Source organism: Macaca thibetana, chromosome 7 (assembly GCF_024542745.1).
Source record: "Macaca thibetana thibetana isolate TM-01 chromosome 7, ASM2454274v1, whole genome shotgun sequence".
NCBI lineage: Eukaryota > Metazoa > Chordata > Mammalia > Primates > Cercopithecidae > Macaca > Macaca thibetana.
In genome coordinates, this window is record NC_065584.1 from 9,413,801 (window position 1) to 9,436,360 (window position 22,560).

A 22,560-nucleotide genomic window follows, 5' to 3' on the forward strand; every position below is an offset into this window, starting at 1 on the left:
TCTCAACATGAACTTAAACTGCTCTACTTCTGAGAATGATTATACATCCCTGAGATGCCACATCTGTGTAGATGTGTATGTTCATGTGTGTATGTCCACATGTTTTTACTGAGCATCTACTGCAGGGTAGGGGCAATGTTCTGGATAAAGGCGATATGGCAGACTGTCTTTACTGGGCTGAAGTTTGCCATCTGGTGAAAAAGAGATGCATTAGATAAATGATTATGAATACACTCAACAATCAGGATAGTAGGAGATTGTCAGATGCAGAATTGAGCTCTGAGGATCTATTGTTTCCTCTGGGCACTCATTTGAGAATCAGGACCAAGTACCAATTGCTATGTAAAATGGGGGCAAATGTGTGTCTCAGGGGTTCAGGAAGAGCAGTCAGCTTAGTGGTCACTTTGGGACTTTGTACAGATCTGCTTTATTCAGACTGATCACCCATCTTCCAGTTGCTGCAAGTCTTGGCTGTTGTAGGCTCAAAGCTGCACCATTCTGTAGAGAAACACCCTCTGCTGTTAGAACTCCTCACCCTAGAAATTGCATTCTCCACCCACCCAACCCAACACAGGTGGCCTGCAACTAATAGCTAACTGATGCGTGGGAACAATCGTCTGGAGTCCAAGTCACCAAGGGGACCAACATTGTGGTGCCATTTATACCCCAGAGCTTCTGTGGGATCAGGCATGAGCTAGCCTGCATCTGAGACTTCATCCTTGCTCAGCATCTTCACATGCCCACTCCTTGATTTCCTCCCTCTTTTTAAAGTTTCCCTCTCAGTAAATCACTTGCACAAAGATCTCCATCTCAGGCTCTGCTTCTTGGGACCACAAGCTCAGTGATGTGCAGTAGGGCAGGGTGACCTCACAAGGGGTTAGCGATAACATCTTCTGCTCAGTGCTTACTTAGTTGCTAGGGCCTAAACTTTTTCCTTATGCACCCCAGACAATGGTGAGGGGCAAATGAATACTTTATGGACCATACTAAATAATCCAGAATAAGCTTCTAGTTTATCCCCGGCTGAATTCTTAAACCTTTATGGCTTTGAGCTCCAAGGGAAAGGCAAGCAGATCTCAGCAGAAGTATCTGGCTGGAAGCTGACAAAAGGAAACTAATTTGGGGTTCAGCTAGGATTAACTCACTGGAGAGATCATTGGACTTTAAGTCTTAAAGATAAAGGAGGAAATGGTCATTGGCCATGGTGGGCTTTGCCCCAGAAGTCACAACTCCAAGTAGAAGCTATAAACATTCAATGGGTGACAATGGTTCTACTTTGGAGACACAACAAATGATAATTACACTCATTATAGTTATAATTTATTACAAGCTTATAAAGTGTCATTCTATATAGAATGCTTATTATATCACTAACATTCCCCCAAAAATGCTATTGTGGCAAATGTTATTACTCCAATTTTCCAGGTGGAAAACTGCATTTCAAGGAGAGTTATTTATGTGTTGTAAATGAGCTTTAAAGCTTGGTCTAGCAGATCCCAAATCCAGTGTATTTATTCAACTCCAAGTCAAAGTCCAACATTTCAACAGCAGATTGTGTTTCTTTTCTTTTTTTTTTTTCATTAAGACACTTAATATGTATATGGCAAAGAATGACCCCTGGTGAGTGTTGCTCAGTTGTACCTGGCAGTGCCCAAGCCAGCATTAACCAACTCCTAAAGGCAAGTATGATAACTGCTGGGCCTGAAGACTGTACCACCTGCTCACAGCATCTCCACAAAACCACCCAGGTACAGGAACGTGAATTTAAATGGCTTTTGTGCTTTGAATTTCCCTGATCATTCCTCCACTTTATATTTCACTTTGTATATCAGCCATTCATTGTGAAATGACGTGGAAATAATAAAGTCTAGAGAAATGGCACCCAAACTGATGGTTAAAAATTATGGCAGAGTTTGGAAATAAATTCCTACAATTTACATGAGAAATTTGGTGTTTTGTGGGGCAGGGTTAAGAGGGCACTAGTTTGGCAGTCTAGTCTTGAGCTATATGGGCACAGTTGTAATAAATATAGAAACATGTGTTCTCAGAAGTGTCTGTTGAGTCAAATAGACTGATGGACAGAGGGGAAGTGAAGTGGAGGAAAAGGGAAAGAATTTCCACAGGGAGGAAGAAACGGTCATTGTGACTTCTTCAGTCATTGATACAGTCATTCTTAGCGTGTAAGGAACAGAGTATATCTTTTGCAGATAACTATCTTTATGCTTTAGGATTTCAAGATACAGTGTCTAATGACTGGCCTAACCATCTTAAAGTCCTGTTCACCAGGTGACCCAGTTGACTTAGACTCATCTCAATGGGGATGATGATGAGGATGATGACAGAAATAGCAATAACAACAAAGCAGCCACAGTAATCATGATTCCCAGTTACTGAGTGTTTGCTTTTCCACATGAGACATTAAACAGAAATGTCTGTAGACTCTGTTGCAACTAGAAATTCTTTATGGTTTGGAAGACTAAAGAAAGAAAATATGGTCACATTTTTGAGGATTTGCTCTGTGCAAGATGCTTGACACTTTATATAGTGTATGTTATTGAATACTAATAGCAGTCCCTACAAGATACAGGACATAACCCTCATGAGGAAAAAGAGGCTCAGAGGAGTTAACTGGTGGCCCAAATTGCACAGCAAATTAACAGCAGGGTGTAGATTCAGGACAGGAGGCATTACTACTTCCACAGGGATGGGAATGGCCAATTCCTGATAAGCAGGAGCCACTTTGCAGAAAAGGAGTAGAACAGACTCTTAGCTGTGTTTTCAAGATGTTGCCTGGGTCAGACTGCCTCTCTCTTCTCTTCATCCCTCCCCACGGCTGTCACGAAGAATCAGTTTTCCCCCAAGACAACTGAATTATTATTTATAAAGCAAACTCCTAGATAGGTCATTGCAAGTAAACAACTGATAAACATTGCCCAGAGTCATTATCCCCAACCAGCACCCCAGTGATTCCTTCTAACCCAGGAATCTGGCTCTTCTTTATATATTTAAAGGAAATTATTCAGAGGAAAACTAAACTTGAAGAAAACAGATACTTTAGAGTGCTTTCATTTATAATACATCCAAAATGAGAAGAGCTCCTGTATCTAACATAAAAATATCAGAAAAGAATCCCACCCCCCCTACCTTAAACCAAAAGGCAACTTGCTGTGAAACAGAAGAATAATTCCCACTGGGATGTGTGAAAATAAAACCAGTGCTAAGATATGAAACGAGAGCAAAACTATGATGACATTTTAAAAGGAGGATGCAAAATTTAGATTATTGCAAAATCATCATGATTGCATTTGTTATGAGTGTCTACCACAAAAACAGGAGAACAGAAAATGCAGTGGTTTATAAACAAAAAAAAATTTGGAATAATCACAGTTAAGTAATGAGACTGTTTCAAAAAATATAAAATGTAATGACTTTTCCATATGTTAGAAGCAATCATTTAGAAAATATGGAAATTTTAATCCATTCTCTCTAGAAACCAGAAAATATAATTTTATCTAGAAGCACTATGGATACAGTACACTTACAGGAAACATTGCACAAACTTATTCACCAGAAATGTAAACATAGACTTGATTCAGGTACCTCATGAATAGTATCCTGTGCAGTTCCAGGGTGTTTACACTTACCACTTCCTCTTCCCCAAATGCATTTCCTCCTGATTTCATAATTGGTTGAGAATTATCAAAGCGTCCAATCATCTCAAAGAGGATTCCCTTACTTCCGTTCCATAGCTGCCCAGTGTGATACTGTAATTGTAATATTATATATATGTGTGTGTGTGTGTGTATGTGTGTGTGTGTATATATATATATATATATATATATATATTTGTTTTGACATCATTTGTCCCCTTTTTCCTGCACATAGCTCCCCAAAAACCTTGGAATCTTTTAGTATCACTTAAGAGTATCTAATTTGTATGCTCATGAGATGGTTGGTGGCTGGTGGCTCCCAGCATCAAGATGGGGCCTGGTTGGTACCAGGCTGAGGTACCAGCCCTAGAATTGGTGGGATCGAAATTTTCATCCTTGTCCTTGAACTCTGGGGAGGCGAGAAAAACTAAAGGTTGGGTTGATCACCTGTGGTCAATGATGTCATCGATCACACCTATGTAATGAAACTTTCATAAACCCCCAAAAGGACAGGGTTCTGAGAACTTCCAAATTGCTGAACACTTAAAGGTACCTGTAGGGTGGCTTGCCGGCAGAGGGCATGGAAATTTCTTGCTCTCTCTCCCCTATCTCATTCTATGCACCTTTTCATCCGGCTGTTCATCTGCATGTTTTGGAAAATCCTTCACAATAAACATAAGCAATACAGTAAACGTAAGCGCATGTTCCCCTGCATTCTGTGAGTCACTCTAGCAAATTAATCACACCTGAGAACAGGGCTAGTGAACACTTGATTTGTAAGCAAGTTTGGCTGAAGTTGTGGGTAACCTACTACCTTTCACGGGCATCTAAAGTAGGGAGCAGTCTTGTAGGTTTGAGAATTTAACCCGTGGGATCCGATGCTATCTCCAAATACATAGTGTCAGAATTGAGTTAAGTCATGGGACACCCAGTTGGTGTCTGCTAGAGAACTGATGTGTGGGAAAAAACGTACAGATGTTGTGTCAGAAGTATTGACTTTATCAGAAGAGGAACAAGTATGGCTTTTCCCATCTCTCACACCCACGGTCAGCCCAGTCACTTTCACGACTTCACCCTATTCTTCCCAGCACTTAGCATTATTTGAAATAATTTTATTCACTTGTTTACTTATTTATCATCCATCTTCTTAACATAAACCAAAACTCTATGGAGCACACTTCTTTATGTTCAATTCTGTCCAGCGAAGAGTTGACACTCAACACATGTGTGTTTAATCAAATTTGGAAGTAAATGTACGGTCTATGTAGAAAGACCACACACTGTAAAGGTGTAATTTTTCCCCAACATAATACATCGGTTTCACTAGCTCAAAGTCAAATTTCAGATAAGACGGCCTCCAGACTGGGGAATGGGAGCTTGATAAATGGTGCCAGGGTTCCTTTGGGAGAAAAAATATATAAATAAAAGGCAGTGCAGACAGTTATTCTTGGGAGAAGACAAAACTGAGGGCACCTAGCCTAGCTATGTCACAAAACATTTTATATTTCTATAATAATGATAGCAACAGAGCACAGGCCTGAGTACAGAGTTCATTGGCAGGTCATGATGTATAGAACAAAAATGAAATACAGTAACATGTGATAAAGAAGTTATCAAATATTTATCAAAGATGAACTATAGTAACATGTGATAGAAAGGTAATGAGGAAGTAGGCAAAATTTTGGACTTGTTCCCAGGATCTGTGCTCCCTGCTACATACCCTGCATAACCGCCATCCCCCTCCCCCAACTCCTTTGACTCAGTGTCACCAGGACTGGTGAATATGACGAGCAGCATCCCCCTTGTTAGGTTACCATATATGAGTACGTTTTGCAAATGTAATTAAGGTTTGTAATCAGTAGACTGAGTTAATAAGAAGGGAGATCATTCTGGTAGTCTTGACCGAATCAGAAGGTATCTAAAAGTGATTTAGTCCTTCCTCAAGATTCAAAATGTGAGGCTGGGCTCGGTGGTTCACACCTGTAATTCTAGCACTTTGGGAGGACCAGGCAGTTGGATCACTTGAAGTCAGGACTTCGAGACCAGACCGGCTAACATGGTGAAACCTCATTTCTACTAAAAATACAAAACTCAGCCAGGCATGGTGGTGCAGGCTTGTAATCCGAGCTACTCGAGAGGCTGAGGCAGGATAATCACGTGAACCTGGGAGGCAGAGGTTGCAGTGAGCCAAGATTGCACCACTGCACTCCAGCCTAGGCGACAGAGTGAGGATCTATCTCAAGGAAAAAAAAATGTGAGAGGGGTTATGGATGGGGTCACATGACAAGAAACTGAGGTCAGGTTCTAGGGGCTGAGGGTGATCCTCAGCCCCTCAGCTGTGAGCAAGGAAATGGGGACCTGAGTATTACAAAGGCAAGAAAATGAATTCTTCCAACAACCTGAGAGAGAAGGAGGGAAATCTTTCTCTAATGGAGTTTCTGGATGATGGCACATGCATTGACATCTTGATTCCAGACTTGTGAGGCCCTGAGCAGGGCCCGAGACACACTGTGCCTAGAATTCTGACCTACAGAACAGTGAGCTAATAGCAGCTGCTGTTTTAAGTCGCTACGTCTGTGGACCTTGCAATGCAGAAATAGAAAACTAGTGCAGTGGAAAAGGGAAGAACAGTTCATAACGTATCACTGGGATTGTTTATTAACCTCTTGAGAAATACTAGTAGGGGCTTCCATAAAATACTCTGTAGTGGTAAATTCCAGAGAGATTAAATAATTAGGTGGAAAAAGTGAAACTGTGTTGTCTTAGTTTGTTTGAGGTGTTATAACAAAGTACCATACACTAGGCAGCTTATAAACAACAGAAATTTCTCTCTCATAGTGGTGGAGACTGGAAGTCTGACATCAAGATGCTAGCATGGCTGGGTTCTGTTCAGGGCTGTCTTCCAGGCTTGCAGACTACAGACTTTTCATTGTGTTCTCACATGGGAGAAAGACAGACGGCTAGCTCTCTTCCCCTTCTTACAAGGGCACTAATCCCATTCAGGAGGGCTCCACATTCATGACCTAATTACCTGCCAAAGGCCCCACTTCCTGAAATCCTGATGCCATGCTACTGGGGATTAGAATTTCAACACATGAATTCAAACATTTAGTCCATAACACATATAGTATCCAAGCGAATACTTATCTGATTTCAGGATAGAGGCATAATTTTGAAGCATGAAAATGACCGAAAAAATATCTCATACAATTCAAGAGGTTTGAATGTAAAAAACAAACAAACAAACAAACAAACTCTTTTAAATGAAAATAAAAACAACACAAATCTGGGAAAATATTTGCTTCAGAGATAACAGGTAAGGATTTAGTACTTTTCCTATACAAAGAACACAGAAAAGTAGGTTGAATATGTATACATTTCAATGTGTATATGTGTGCATTTATACAAATGTAAAATGGAAACACTAACAACAAAATGTTCACATACCATCTCTGAATAATAAAATGATGAGAGATTTTAAAATTTATTCTGGAGATGATATTTCTACTCTGTACATTTTCTAAAATGATTATTAATGTGATGAACGCACAAAAACAAAAAATATATAACAACATTTCAATATATTGCCATAAGAAATAGTTTGTAATTTAACAGACTCTTTTTTTAATTTTTATAAATATTTGCGTGTTAATGATAAAGGGAAATATTAGAACATACATGCATGTGTATGCTGTCATTACCACTGTGTAGAAACCTTGCAAGCATATAGATGGGTAAAGATTGGAAAACACTGTGTTGTCATTAAAATAGGTTCTATTTTACAATAGTTAGAAAGGAAAGACTAAATCCCCTTTATAATGTTTTATATATGAATTACATGTGTCTCTACATCTACTATATCTGAATATTGATAGGTGATTGGATAGATAGACGCAGATAGAGATTGACTATCGCTAATGGGAAAACCCAAAATTCTAAATGCTCCAAAATCCTACACTTTTTGAGTGTTGGCCAATATGACTGAATTAGTGGAAAATTTCACACTGACCTCATGTGACCGACCCCTTCAGCTATAATATGTCTTTTCCTTGCATACTCAATTTCCCCCTTGCAAACACGCACACAAATAGTAATAAAACGGCATGTGTACAGGCTGGACATGCCAGTGGCAGGTTCCCTGCCATGCCCCACTTGGGGCCCAGACCTATGTGTGCTACTCACTGTATTTGTTTTCTTATTCTGTCCTCTATGGTGCAAAGACAATGTTGAAAATGTCAAAAAGCCCTGCATGATATCCACAGGGTAATGCAAATATTCCAAAATTGTTAAAAATCCCGAATCTGGAATACTTCTCATCCCAAGCATTTCAGATAAGGTAAAGTCAAGCAGTATAGATACAGATAGAGATGATAGAGATATAGATTACAGAGAGACAGAGACAGAGACAGAGACAGAGATAGAGATAGAGAGAATACCTTGTCATTAGTTTCCTGCATTGGTTTCCTGTGGCTGCTGTAACAAAATGCCACAGAGTAGGTGACTAATACCACAGAAAGTTATTTTCTCACAGTTCTGGAGGCTGGAAGTCCAAGATCAAGGTGCCAGTAGGGCTGGTACCTTCTGCAGCCTCTCTCCTGGCCTCAGATAGCTGTCTTCTCCCTGTGTCTTCAGATTATCTTCCTCTGTGTGTTTCTGTGTCCTTTTTATATAAGGAAATCAGTTATAATGCATTAAAGTCCACCTTGATGACTTCGTTTTAACTTAATAACTCCCTTAAAGACCCTATCTCCAAATACGGTCACAGTCTGAGGTACTGGGGCTTAGTACTTCAACACAGGCCTTTTTTGTGGAAGGGGGACATATACAATTCAGACCATAATATCAGCAAAAAATCTCTCCTTATGAGGAGAGAACAGCTCTCAACTTGAAATGTTGCGTTAGTATCTTTCTTAGGCATGGCCTTAGAAAAGTTACTTAATAAAATGGGAATAACATTATCCTGCTAACCTTAATTTGGCTCTTTCAGCCTTGATTTTGTCAAAAGGGTAAATATTGTGGGCCTGTGTATCATAAAGATTATCATTAAGATGATCCATGGGAAAGATCAAGCACAGTGCCTGGTGCATAGGAAGCACTGAGGGGTGTGCACTGAGGATCTCCCCCACTCAGCCTATGGCTTAGTTAGTGTTTCCAAGGTTGCTTTTTTACACTTGTTCTCTAAGAGCAGGGAGAGATAACTTGAGGCAAAACCTAAAAAGGCATTCAGCAATATTGTTTTTATATTTACTTAAAACAACGGGACACATTGACAGTTTCTGTAATAGACCCATATTGATGACAATAAAAAGTTTCAACTCATTGTGATGTAAAATTTTCTGGGAAAACAGGCCACATTAACTTTGTGGCTTTATAAGCATAGAGCTGTGTACCCTGTGTTTCTGTAAACACACAGTTTGGATGCAGACATATGCCACCAGAGAAATCAGACCCTACACTTCTCTCCAGTTCTAGAATTTCTCATAGCCTGTCCTCAAAAAGGAAGCAAGATAAAAAAGTCAATCAATAGGCTCATATTGCAAAATTACTGGGAAGACAGAAAGAAAAAAAAAACCCAAAAAACAGAAAAACATAAAAAATGGGCAGGCAACAATGCCAGAGGACAAATAACAGATGGACAAACAGAATTTGAAAGCAAATGCCAAAGACTAGAAGAGGCAGTAGCTAAGTTGGACAACATTGTTAGAAAAGATTGTGAAATCGTCAGATTCAGTCAATGTGAAGTCTTATAGGGCTCCTACCTGTAGAGCTGAAACACAGGGCATCACAACTTCCTTATAGAAATGTGTGCCCCTGCTCACTCTATCTATTGTCTTTTAATAAAACTCAGAAGGTGGAATTCCTGCAGTATTGGAAAGAGGAACCAATCTTGAAGATTCACTTGCAGTGGGATTTTCCAATGAGGAACTGTCAGCATTTGTTTCATCCACATGCTCATGACAACCCTAATGCAGTGCATTCCCAACCTCTATGGATCACTGATGGCCATCATAGGGACAGAACAGAATTCATGCCAACAACACAGTTTTCCTATCAAACAAGACTGTACTAAACACCCACACCAGAAGTCCTTTGTTATTTTGCAATGTGGCTCATCAATATTTGTTCATATAAACAAAAATTTCTGCTTTCCCTTCAAGAATCAGTTTCATTGGCTGTACTTAACGTCTCTAGTAATGAATAAGTCTACCTCATTGCTGACCAATGAGCCAAGGGAATGCATCACCTCCCATGTTATTGAAGTGAAACCAGCTAGAGAAGAGCTGATGACTCACATTTAGATCTCAGGGAAAGTACACTGAATGGATGAATGCAGGCATACACCTTGTGCGCTGAAAGTTTACCTGCACGAAAGGTGGTCTTGAGCTCCTTCCAGAATATAGGTTAGATAGGAATCTCCTATAAAGAAAATCAATCGAAATAGATGTCATAAGTATTGGTTAGATCAGGGATTGTCAAACTCTGCTCACTGGCCAAATTTGGCCATGACCTGTTTTTATATGTCCCTCCAACTAAGAATTGCTTTTGCATGTTTAAAGATCTATAAAAAGAGAAGGACAAAGAAAAAAAATGATAACAAGGAGAATATGTAAGAGATACCAAATAAAACTTGCAAATCCTAAAATAGGTATTACCTGGCACCTTATTAAAAAAAATTACTTCCACTGCTCCTCCCCAAGAATTGGCTGGTTCTTTGTAGAGTGGAGATTATGCATTACTTTTTGAGTTTTGTCTTGTCTGAAGGTGACGGCCTCCTGGTCACTGTGTGGAGAGGAGTTTTAAAAGCATGAGATAGCCTGTCATCCCAGCACTTTGGGAGGCCGAGGCGGGCAGATTATGAAGTCAGGAGATCGAGACCATCCTGGCCAACATGGTGAAAACCCAACTCTACTAAAATACAAAAAAATTAGCTGAGTGTGGTGGCACATGCCTGTAGTCCCAGCTACTCAGGAGGCTGAGGCAGGGGAATCACTTGAACCCAGGAGGTGGAGGTTGCAGTGAGCTGAGATCATGCCACTGCACTCCAGCCTAGCAACAGAGCAAGACTCTGTCTGGAAAAAAAAAAAAAAAAAAAAGCACAGAAACTATTTATTAATGCATTTTATGTGCCTGTAACAAATAAAAGCTTTACATAGGTTAACTGAATCCTTACAACAATGCTTTATGTGAGTACTTTCCTTTTTAAAGAGGAGACAATTGAGCAACAGAGAAGCTAAATGACTTGTCCAAACACACAGCTAGGAACTGGTAGGAACCAGGATTTGAATTGGGGCTATCTATAGATGTGGATAGTTAGATATAGATGGGTCAGGATAGGTTAATATATGTTACAGTAACAAATCACTACACATTTTGTGTGGCTTTCAATAGAGAAGGCTTATTTCTTGCTCATACTGTGGCTCCATAGTGAGTCGGCTGTTGACTCACAGTGGCTTGGCTTTAGCCCCTACTTCACGTGTGGGTCTATGGGATCCACACAGAGGGTACAGCCTGTCTCTAGAACATTGCAAACCATGCTGCAAAAGGAAAAGAGAAGGAACCCTATGTTGACTCTTAAAGCCTCTTACTAGATGTGACATGCCCCTCTGATCAGGTGTTATCAGACGGAGCAGGTCAAGTGGCCACCCCTGATGTCAGTGGGGCTAGAAAGCATAATCCTCCTTTGGGAGGGACAGTGAATACCTGAGTTAGCAGGACTGTCTGCCATGGAACATGACAGAGGATTTTAGCCAGTGTCCCAGTGTTGCAGGATGTTGGTTAGGAGTCCTGGAAACTGGCTGATTCTCCGTACCGTTTTTCCCTGACTCCAGAAATGAGAGCATGCCAGTCAGTAGTAGCATCTCATTCATCAGCCAGCATCCCAAGTACCACCCCCCACCTCTCTCTCTTTCCATGTGTGTCTATAGTGCTTAACACAAACAAATAAATAAATGCATTTAATTTCTTTAAATAAATATTACATATAACACATATCATTATATTTTAATATATATAACATATAGTAGACTTATATGGTATATATTATATTGATATATTTGTATATATAATATATATAGCATACATATGTATGTATTTAGTTTAAGAAATTTGCTTACTCAGTTCTGGGAGCTGGCAAGTCTGTAATCCACAGGACAAGCCAGTCGCCTGGAGATCCGTAAGAGGTAATGTATCAGTCTTGAGTCCAAAGTCTGGAAACTCAGGCAGAATTTCTATGTTGCAGTCTGGAGCCATAATTCCTTCTTCGGGAAACCTTGGTTCTTCCACTTAAAGCCTTCAACGGATTGGATGAGGCTCACCCACAGAGTGGAGGGTAATCTGCTTTCATTAAAGTCAATGGATTATAAACGTCAATTACAACTGAAAAATGCCTTGACAGTAACATTTAGACTAGTGTTTGATCAAACAACCAGGCACCACGACCTAGCCAAGTTGTCATATATTAATAAAACTAATTTTCACGTTTAAGGACCATGTTTCAATGTAAAAGTCCTACCAACAAACCTATCACCCTCATGATCTTTATCTCTTTATACTAGTTAAGTTGACACTAATTGTGGTAGTACATTCCCAAATGTCTTAAGGATTCAAGTACACTACAATTTATGTTTTGCCATTTGAGGTCCAGAATAAATGCTCCCCATTGGTGAATGGCTCTTCTCCATGTGGTGATTCCGGGACCCAGGCACATTTCGTGTTGCACTATCCTACCTTTAACGCAGGACTTTCAGACTTGCTGTGCTTGTCTCCATCAGGCCAATGGAATGAGGGGAACAAGAAAAATTGTTAGCGGGAGTATTTTATAGACCAGAGAGGAATTGCTGCAAAGCATTTCTGCTTACAGCCATTGGCTAGAACTCAGTCAAAGGTCCATGCCCATCTCAAGAAAGTATAGAAACTATAGTCAAGCCTGTACCCAGAAAATATAAACAATAAAATTGATGATCTCCAAACTAGCCTTTGCCTTATTTCTGCACCCCACATTCTCCACAGAGATCTTAAATTTTAACATAGTTATGGGGGAAAGAGATTATAACAAATTATGAAAATTTTCTGTTTGTAAATTGTATATTTTTAAATTTGAAAGAATGTTTCCTCTTCTCATGTGAGGAGTAAATGATCTATGGAAGTAACAGTGCCTGATGTAGTTTAGACGCCCAGCATTTCAAATGTTTGCTTTTAAACAGCTGAAAAAAATAAAACAACTGCACCTTTCAGAAGATTTGAAAATCCCATCTTTACATTTCACTGGTTTTCCAGGGAGAAGAAAAGAGTCAAATGTCTCAAGATAAAAAAATAAAATCTGTACATTTTTCAAGTCTGTTTTCAAAATTCCTCTGAACTTCTTTATGGCTAAAGCCTCCAAAACTGAGTCATACACTTAAGAAACCAGCTCATCTTTGTTAAAATGGGTTTCATTTCTTACTGACCTTGTCAACAGCTCTGAAGAGCTAATTTGCTAGTTCAGTGGCTCATCATTGGTTTCTCTTACATGAAAATGACAAAGGTCAACTGTGTTAAAAATTTATTTTTCTTAATCCAAGGAATTTCAATATTTCTGTCCCTCTCTGATTGAATTGCCAAGAATCTCATTTAATTGCTTATTATACATGGAGAAGATGGGTTGTCCTTGCTGGACTGTATCCCTACCTGACTGCATTTGAATGATATTTGAGGCTCCATTTCAGTTAATTTGATAAGTATGTCTCTATGTTCTATAAATAAACCAACTTGTAGTCAAGGAATTCAGAAGTGACAGGTCATATATTGCCTTTGTCTTTCTTTAAGGACTAGTGTGGCATCCTCATACTTTCGATATAGTTGAGCTGGCTTCATACTTTGATGCCAAAACTTACGGACTTTAGCATCTTATCCAAATCACTTGAATTAGCTGAGTCTCAGTTTATTCTTCAGTAAAAAGGACCTACTAAATCTCCTTACCATGAGACACTTTTAGGGTTAAATGAATTTTTTATAGCAAAGTTGTTAGGAATCACATTAGGTGTTCACTCATTTCTTGGCACCTTTTCTGTGTGTTTAGGTATAGCTCAGCTATTTTTTTTTTACTACATGTCACCCCGCTGAGTTAGAGCACTTTGTTTGCAAGCAGAAGAAACCAAAACAAATTGGATAAAATAAAAATTGGGCATTTAGTTGAAGCCCACAGTCATGTCTTGTGGGGTGGTAATACACCCAGCCCTTGGACAAGGCATGGGACAGCATCTATACAGTCTAGGAAATGCACAAAGATGTCATATTTCAAAGTCTCTCTGTTCAAGCCAACTTCTTCTTTTCTATCTGCAAATCTGCTTTAGTATTTACAGTATCTATCAGGTGAAAGACACTGAAATCATAGCTCTGAATTTCTAAAGACACCCCCATAGACTTTGTGTTTGCTGGGAGCTAATCTAGCATGAAATATAGCTTATAAAATTTCAATTCCAAATTCAATTGACCCATCTTATATCAGCTGTTTACACCTAGCCCAACCCACTGTGCCATTGTGTGGATTCTCAGGGCCCCCTTCTGTGAGTAGGGAAAGAAGCTAAGACGATGTTGTGAGTTTAATAGACACCGCACGTGTCAGAGGGCAATTAAGAATGATTTTATTTTTATTCTGAATAACATAGATGAGAAAAAATAGCATTTTGCCTCCTTCTTCTTACTCCCATAATTCCAAGGACATAAAGAAATCACTCTGGTTTCAGTTGCAGGTCATGATAGAGTTGACAATCTAAGATGGAGGGAAATAAATTGCGTCAGTGAGCCCACTGTAAGCATCATCTGGAAGCCACTGGAAGCCTCTGGAAGCTTAAATACCAACGCTAGTACAGGGGAAGTTTCCTTTACATAAAGCACAGAACTGCCGAATGTGAGAGCATCACACTTGGCTGCATTTTTAATGATCTCTCTCCAGTAGGATAGATGGCGAGAGCTCTTTTGACTGAGGTGTGTGGGCAGCTCCGCACGCGTGGCCTGGTGGGACCCAGGCGAAGTTATGGGAGCTGCTGGCACTATGATGAGTCTCCTGCAGACCTCTCAGCAGGTTCCCAAATGAAAATGCCCTCTTCCTGGGCTGAGGCAATTAATTGAGGACTTATTTTTACCTATTAGAGAAACTTCAATCTCCTTTATATGTGAAACACACTGTGCAAACATACTAAATTTCAAATAAATATTTTATTCCTGCATCTTTTAGAAAATAGCTGTTATTACAGAAAGGAAAAGAAAAAAAAGTCCAAATTTGAGTTTTATCTTTTTTTTTTTTTTTTTTAAAAAGGATCTGGCTCTGTTGCCCAGGCTGGAGTACAGTGGCATAGTCATAGCTCACTGCAGCCTCAATCTCCTGGGTTTAAGTGATCCTCCTGCCTCAGCCTCCCAAATAGCTGGGACTATAATAGAACCACAGGCACACATCACTGCACAGCCGGCCCAGTTGATTTTTCTTTTAATTTTTAGTAGAGGCAAAGTCTTTCTATGTTGCCCAGGTTGGTCTCTAATTCCTGAGCTCAAGTGATCCTCCTGCCTCTACCTCCCAAAGTGCTAGGATTACAGGCTGAGCCACCATGCCCAGCCTGAGTTCCTTGTTAAAGGAACACATTTTACAGGTCTCTCTTGATGAAAATGAAGATGAATAAATAAATAAACAAATAGGCAGATGGATTAAAAAAAAAAACTGTTATTGGCTTTGGGATAATGAATGAATCTTGACATTTTAAAGTGTACAGTTTTTAATTGCTCTTAATTAGACAATTGTTTTCCAGACATTTCCTATGAGGAAGATATTGCAAATATACATATGTATATGTATATATATGTATGTTTTTTTTTGTTTCTAATTTACTAATTATAAGTACATTATGTAGATGATACAATTCCCATTTTTCAGATTTAAAGATATTAAGGCAAGAGAGTTCAGGTAATTTGTCTGAGATAATATAGCTTGTTAAAAGCAATCTAAGGCATGAACCCAGTTTATCAGACTCTTAGAAAGGGCAATTGAAGGGCCAGGTACCGTGGCTCATGCCTGTAATCCCAGCACTTTGGGAGGCCGAGGCAGGTGGACCCCAAGATCAGGAGACGGAGACCATCCTGGCTAACATGGTGAAACCCCATCTCTACTAAAAATACAAAAAAATTAGCTGGGAGTGGTGGTGGGCACCTGTAGTCCCAGCTATTCTGGAAGCTGAGGCAGGAGAACGGTGTGAACCCGGGAGGCGGAGCTTGCAGTGAGCTGAGATTGCGCCACTGCACTCCAGCCTGGGCGACAGAGCAAGACTATGTCTCAAAAAAAAAAAAAAAAGGGCAATTGAAGAAAGATAGTTGCTTCAAAGAGAACTGCTCCCTAAACTAAGGATAAAATTGTCCATGATCTAAAAAAAAATCTCAACATTTTTTTTTCAGCAAAACATATTTCTCTAGATTCTTCTCAAAGATTCTAATTACATGAGTCATGTTACAATAGAAACCTAAACTCAACTTTAGTTTAAGTTTATGGCCAGGGGAAGTAAAAGAGACTAAAAGTAGCCTCAAAAATAAAATGCATAAAAATAGTTTAAAAATACTTGAGAAATCATTTTAAACAATGGGACATTTTCAAGAAGAACAGGGATCCCTGAGAGATGAAAAACAAATTGAGCATAGTCTCAAGTTATCCAAGCTGATTGCTTAGAGGGCTTTGCAGTCTCCCTGAGTTGAGGGGATATTGCTGGGAGGCTAAGGTTACTAGAGCTCACAGGATAGGGTATCAGAGAGCAGAGAGAGGTGCTAGGAGAAATTTTGAGAATTTCTGGGTTCCCTTCAATTCTTTAACTAAGTGCTGATCAACACATCTATGTGTGGAATGTACCCAACACTGGAAAAAAACCACACACACACACACACACACACACACACACACACACAATCAAAGGAAGTAATCCCCAGAGCTCCCACAGGCCTGAGAAGAGTTGCTGTTCCCACCAGCCACAATCAAAAACCTAATAACTCACGGGACAGCAGGTAGAACGCTCAGATGTGCTTTATCTTAGCAGTAGGATGCAGTCTAAATGTTGCTCTGGTCTTGTCTAATAAACACTAAAAGTAAGATCCAAAAGAATCAAACTATTTCCAAGTAACATAACTACATCCCAGAATAACACTTAATAATATTTATGAGAATATAAAATATCCAACATTCAACAAAGTAAAATTCACTCTTCAATATCTAATAAAAAATCACCAGGCAGTCAAAGGAGAAAGAAAATATGACTCATAATGAGGAGAAAAATAAATCAATTGAAACTGACTCAGAAATGACATAACTGATAGAATTAGTAGACAAGGCTATTAAAACAATTATTATAAGTTTTCCATGTATTTCATGTGTTTAATGACCTCGAGGAATGAGTATGTTGAGACATGCAACATATAAAAAGAAAAATCCAAGTCAAACTTCTAGAGATAAAAATTATAATGTCTGAGATGAAAAGTACATTGCTAAAGATTAACAACAAATTAGGCATTGCAGAAGGAAAGATTAATGAACTCGAAGATAAAATAATAGGAACTATTGAAAATGAAATACAAAGAGAAAGCAGGTTAAGGAAAAAATTGAACAGAGGATCAGCAACATGTGGAACAGCTTCAAATGGCCTAAAATACATGTAATTGGAGTCTTTGAAGGAGGGCAGAGCAGAAAAATACCTGAAGAACTAAAGACTATAATTTTTAAAATTTAATGAAAACCATATTCCAAAGATCCAAGAATCCCAATGAACTTCAAGCAGAAGAAATAAAAGACAGGAATTAGAAGGTACCGTGAACTGAATGAAAATTAGAACACAGCATTAAAAAATGGGTGGGATGGATCTAACAGTTCTTTGAGGAAAGTTTTTGGCACAAAAATGCCTGTATTAAAAAAGAAGAAAGGCTTAAAATCAGTGACGTCAGCTTCCATATTAAGAAACTCAAAAAATAAAGTTCCACTCAATTTATACATAACCACACACCATAAATAAATAATATTGTGATCCAAACAGGGTATACAGCCTCTCTTTTTCCACCCATAGGCAGACACAGACATAGATTTGAAAGCCACAGAGCCAAGTCCTGACACTAGCACCAACTACATGATCTCTGGCAAATAACTGAGGTTCTCTGGTTTTCATTTCCTCCTCCATGGAATGGGAGAATAGGGCAAGATCTTGAAGACTGGACAGAAGTTCCCCAAAATAAGGGTAGGAGTGACATTTCAGACAAAGGGAAATATAGACAAATATCTGAAGGCATCCAGGAACATGGTGCCTCAGGCAAGGGGTGTGTGTACAGTTTAGTATGTCTGTTCCTTAGCAGGTGAGGGGAGGTTGCAGGTACGGATGATGCTAGGCTTAACTGTTGATGGCCTCACCTGGCATCTTGAAGGCAATGGATCCAGGAATGACCTCAATAGAGGCCCGTGGTGTCTAGAGACCATAGCCGTGATCTTTGGATAATCCAAATCGTATACTTCAGTGAATCATCAAATCTGCATTCACAAGGTGAATGAGTGGTTAGAGAATTTTGTTGCACAACAATGCAACAAGAAAAACATCAGTTGATCTGTCTGTCTGTATTAGAAATTTACCCAGGCCAATTCATTATGTAGGTGTATTGATTAAATGAATTATTTATCTTAGCTCCTACAGTGTGTCTGTAGAGTCCCTAAATAAGACAAAGCTCTCAAATGTGGATTCTTTCTTGGAAAGACTCTGAAAATGTTTTCAGAACATTTTTTTTCTTTCTTGTTTTTTAGATGAATTCACTGGATTTCAAAGCAAATATTCTTGCTATTAAAGTATGGAAAGAAACACACATGTGCATCTTGTGAGACATACCCAAGGTCTAGATGCAGAAGTACTCAGAGAATGTGCTCAGTGGGCTGTCACCTGAGCCAAGATTTAGTTACCAGCTTCTGAGAATGTCAAGTACTCATCAGCTTTTATTCTTTTCTGCAGAAAGTGACAAATGCCCATCTTGATCACTGGAGCACAAAATTAGCTGAGTGCTTCAGGGAAAGGGCAACAAGGGAAGAAATGAACAAGGGGTCAGAGACCCTGACCCTTGTGGGGAACAGTAGAAACGACTAGGAAAAAGATTGATCCGTCATGGAGATCACGCTGTCCATGGTGCCAAATGACTCCATGAAGGCCTCAGAATTTCCCCCTGTCCTAGACATCCATATGGAGCACGGCAGAACTGAAACTTAACCTTAACAAGGCAGAGTTCTTTATTTTAAAAGATCAGGAACTGCACTGTGCCTTATGTCTTGTCTACATTTGTGACCAATGTTTTCTTTTTTTTTCCATTCTTGAGTTCGTTAAATTGAATTCATCTTTTACGAAACTTGGGTTCTTCTTCATCAGTTTTTTTTTTTTTTTTTTCCCAAGAAGAGGGAGTGTGTGGCACCCTTTTTTGAGTGTTTAAATAGATGATGATGTCTTTTGACTGCCTCCCTAGATGGAGAAAAGCCTTGCCAGTTTTACAGTTAAAGATCAGAACTGTTTTTCTTGCAAAGTATTTAGATAACAATCAAAACATTTAGTGTTGGAAAGCAACAGTCCGAGTTAGCATGATTTGCATTTATTTTTAGGCAAATTATTTATTAACCAGATATACACTGTCTTTGTTCACATCCTTTTGATGCTTTTGTCAGGACATCTTTAGACCTAAATTTATTTTTATTGGCTTACCATAATCATGGACTAAACTTCAATTTCTATACTCAGGTCTTTTATAAACGTCGGAACCTTTTGTTCAGTTGTAAGCTAAGTATAGCTAAGTGTTTGAAAGCATAAACTCTGCAGTAGAACAACTTCAGGTTTTGTTCATTAACTTAACATTCCACAGAGAGTTATTGGTCTCCTATTTAATTCAGGAAAATATCCTGCACAGTGGTAACTGGGACAGGCTTTGGCTCTCACAGAGCCTAGAGTTCAATAGAGGTCAAGACAGGAAACTAAGAAAGAGTTAGCAGCTTGCTCAGTGACAAGTTGAGAATTTCTTCTCTTCCCTTTTCTGCTTGGCCATTTATGGCAAGTTGGTGCCCTTTCTTGGGCATAGGGCTCCGAGTTATATATGAACATAATCTACCTCAAAGAATGGGTGGCTGAACCTTACATATAAAGAATGGAAACATGGTAGCTAAAATATGGGGGTTCCCTTGATTATTTCTGATTGGTAACATTCACACTCAATGAGACCAGTCACTTAAACCAGGGGTCCTCAATCCCTGGGCCACAGATTGGAACCAGTCCATGACCTGTTGGGGACTAGGCTGCACAGCAGGAGGTGAGTGGCAGCTAAGTGAACATTACTGCCTGAACTCCACCTCCTGTCCGGTCAGCAGCATTAAATTCTCATGGGAGCACAAACCCTCTTGTGAACTACACGTGCAAGGGTTCAGAGGATCTAGATTGCATGCTTGCTCCTTATGAAAATCTAACTAAAGCCTGATGATCTGAGGTGGAAGACTTTCATCCTGAAGCCATCTGCCACCCTCCTCACTTGCTGTCTGTGAAAAATTGTCTTCCATGAAACTGGTCCTTTGTGTCAAAAAGGTTAGGGACTGCAGACTTAGACTATAAGCTCCAAGAGTTCGTGAATTTTTGTCTATGTTGTTCACTGATACAGCTGAGGTACAAAAACAACTCTTGCTATATGATAGGTGATCAATAGAGACTCACTGAATGGACCATAGACTAAAATTAGTCTTTGTATCCCAAGACTGCGATCTGCCATATCATTTTTATTTACCTTTACATTCTGAGGAGGAATGTAAAAATTCCTAGTCCTCAACAGTGGCTTACTTGCCACAGGGCTGATTGGGCCTCTTCTGCCTTTCATAGTACTTCTCTAGCTCCACAGTGAGTTTGATCTTTGTCATCCTGCTTTGCGTTGCTTCCAGGTGGTTTGTTGTCCATCCCATTTCTATCCCCATCTTATCCTGTTGCTTCTCTTAGTTGGGGCTATTTTGATTTCAGGGATGTTATCTCTTCTTTTCTTTCTTTTTCTGTGTGGAAAGCCTGTCACTTTTCAGGTCACTCTAGTTTGTCTTTTTTATTTAGAAGCTGATCTTTTCTCTATTCTGAGAATAGTCTTTCCTTTTTCTTGATACTTTGACTCCTACCTAAAAAGCGAGAGTGGCCATGTTGACTAACAACTGGTGACACATGAGCTTACCTCCAGCACTGCTTGCTCTCTACTATGAGGGTAGCACATTTCCTTGGCCTGCAGTGGCCTCCGACCAGTGGGTAAGCTCTTAACTTCTTTTTGTCCCCTTGTAGTTTATGAAATCAATCTTTTGGCTATGCCTGCTTTCATCCTCAAAGCAAGTAAATAAATAGTGGGGTTGATGGACATTGATGGACATTGACTTAGAGTGGAGTAAAAGAATAGGAAGAGGCTTAGAGACTTCTTACGCTCTGAATTTCTTCACTTTACAAATGAGAAAACTGAAGCCCCAAAAGAACATGGTCTTGGTCAGTCACAAAGCTAATGCACAAAGCTTTAGAAACAGGAACCTGTGCTCCCAGTTCCCCTGCTCTCTCCACTACAGCTACAACTGAGTATCATTTCTTACAAGATTCCTGTCACATGGAAAGAGTTTCTCGAAGGACTACCCCCCCTGGCTCCAAAACGAGGGGAAAGCTTTGGCTTTGTGACTACTTCTTTCTTCTATCCGCAATACCATCCTGTATTCTCAGACTCTTGAATCATGTATAAATAGATACATAAATATCTTTTAAAGACCATGGTCTTTGTCTTACAGAGAGTGAGTAGTTTTGACTTAATTAAGCATGGGTGTGAGGTGAGTGGTAGGTTTGGGGTGGAGGACATATTCTGGGAGAATGGGATGATGGATAACCTTCTCTGAAGCTTTTCTGGGGCCATTTGCCAGTGGTCCTCGGTGAGGGCTCATTTTGGGCTAGGACCCAGCAGCTGGCTGGCCTTGCCCTTTACTGCCATAAAGACATCATCAATTTCCTGGAAATTAGCTACAGAAATCCAAGAGTGATCACTCAGGGCTCAGTCCAGTCCAGTTCAAGGATGTAAAGAACAATTCTCTTTTACAAATCAATTAAGATTTATTGCAAGGGACTTGAAAAGGGAGTGAGATTTGTTCTCCATAGGGACTTCCAGAGCCCAGTGATAGCCTAGTTTGTGTCAACAGGCTTTAGTCAAAGTCCTAATGACGTTTACATATGAAGAGTTTCATTATTTGGGCTTAAGAGCTACTTATTATTACCAGTCTGTGGCAAAAAAAAAAAAAAAAAAAAAAAAAAAAAAGGCTCTAAATTAAGGAGCTGATATGAAAATAGATGAAGTTTGCATTCTATTGAGCAAGCATACTTTTATTATTAATTTTATGCATTATTTACAGTGATAGTTAAACATATTGATCTTAGCAAAGCAGGAAGTGTTGTTACACTAACAACGAGATTTGACTAAGAAAAAAAGGTAATAATTATCAATTAGCAGAAATTACTGCTAATAAGTGTGGGGGAAGTGCAGAAAATTCTGATTAGGAAGAACTGACACTTTCATAGTGTTGTGTAAATTGCCAGGATTTTAAAAATACATCTGCCTTGTATGATATTTACAAAGAAAAAAAAAGTGTCAGGCATATAATTACTAGATACATCCAAGATACAAACCTTTTTGTTGTTCTTTTAATCATTTGGAAGAAGAGGAGTCATTGCTTAGAAGATTTTTGCCCTTTTCTGTGGATAACAAGTAAAATTAACTAACAGCTCAATTATTCTGTTAATGAGGCAACTCCCTCCCCACTTGCATAAATTTAATTTATTTTTCTTTCCAGTGTCCTTTCTGCTACCATCAATCAACTACCCTTCCAGAGGAAAAAAAATTATACACC